Genomic DNA, 1247 nt, shown 5'->3' on the forward strand with positions numbered 1-1247 from the left:
CCTACCACACGGGTGAGTCAGATATTTCCCAGCCTGCATTGCGGGCTGTCATTAAAGAGGGTATTCAACTGCACTCTGCACTGACCACTGGATAAAGAAAATCACCTGGGGGGTGGGGGGGACTAAGACGAGTCAAACGTCGACCTGAACAGATGAACACGAGTTTATATTCTGCAGCAAGGGACCAAGAACAGAGGTTACAAATAGACGGATCATGACGAATGTGTTCAGAGGGATATTCTTCTAGCCTGGAAGCTCCAGGAAGACAAATATTCAAAGAAGACAGCTGGGGGCTGGGGCTCAGCTGGAGAGTTTGCTTTTTAACTCTTCGTGCACGAAACCCTGGTTGCCATCTTTAGCACCAGGTGAAAGCCAGTGTGCTGTAGAACACCTGTAATCTCTGTATTTAGGGGGTAACGATAGAAGATCGGGCGTTCCCAAGGTTAGCTGGGCAGTGATGGCGAATGCCTTTAATCCCAGCCCTCCAGAGGCAGGGGCAGGTGGATCTCTGTGAGTGTGAGGCCAGCATGATCTACAGATCTAGGATAGCCGAGGCTACATAAAGAAACCCTGTCTAAAAATAAATGAATAAACAAACAAACAAACAGAAGTTCAAGGTCTTCCTTTTCACACGGCAGATTTGAGACCAGCCTACACACTGCATCAGAAGGAGCATAGGTGACAATGGCACTTGGGTCCACATAGCACTTTATTGGCTTCCAACCAGACCAGTGCTGTTCGGTTACAGATTTAACTGCACACATTATTATTATTCCCAAAGAGTTCTCTAGATGAAATCCTTAGCAGTGCCCTGCTTTCCCTGGGGTCGTTAGGAACAATCGTTTGTCTAGGTAAGTGTCTGAAGCTGGAGTCAGGCTAGAGGGCTTGCTTAAGAGATGTAAGGTCCTGTGCTCGCTTCGGCAGCACATATACTAAAATTGGAACGATGCAGAGAAATTTTCATGGATGACATGAAAATTCGTGAAGCGTTCCATATTTTTATGTAAATAAGAAATACCCAATTTAATAAAAAAGTAAAGAAAAAATAAACAAACAAACCAAAAAAATATTTTCATAGTAATAGCTAAAAGGTAATTTAGGTAAAAAGAATAGATAATTACTTCACTAAATATAATCAGATGCAAAATAAAATAGACAGCTATTGAAATAGAAAATATGGACAGAGTTAATGAATACTCCATATAATTAATGTTTAAGGTGCTAAATTCACAAATTGCATAGTTGTT

General features: G+C 41.9%; 1 pseudogene; it reads left to right on the forward strand.

Annotated features, from left to right (window-relative positions):
- Window positions 1-908: 908 nt before the first annotated feature.
- Window positions 909-1001, forward strand: LOC120094868 (U6 spliceosomal RNA; annotated as a pseudogene).
- Window positions 1002-1247: the final 246 nt, after the last annotated feature.

This window comes from Rattus norvegicus, chromosome 9 (assembly GCF_021556685.1).
Source record: "Rattus norvegicus strain SHRSP/BbbUtx chromosome 9, alternate assembly SHRSP_T2T, whole genome shotgun sequence".
NCBI classification, from domain to species: Eukaryota; Metazoa; Chordata; class Mammalia; order Rodentia; family Muridae; genus Rattus; species Rattus norvegicus.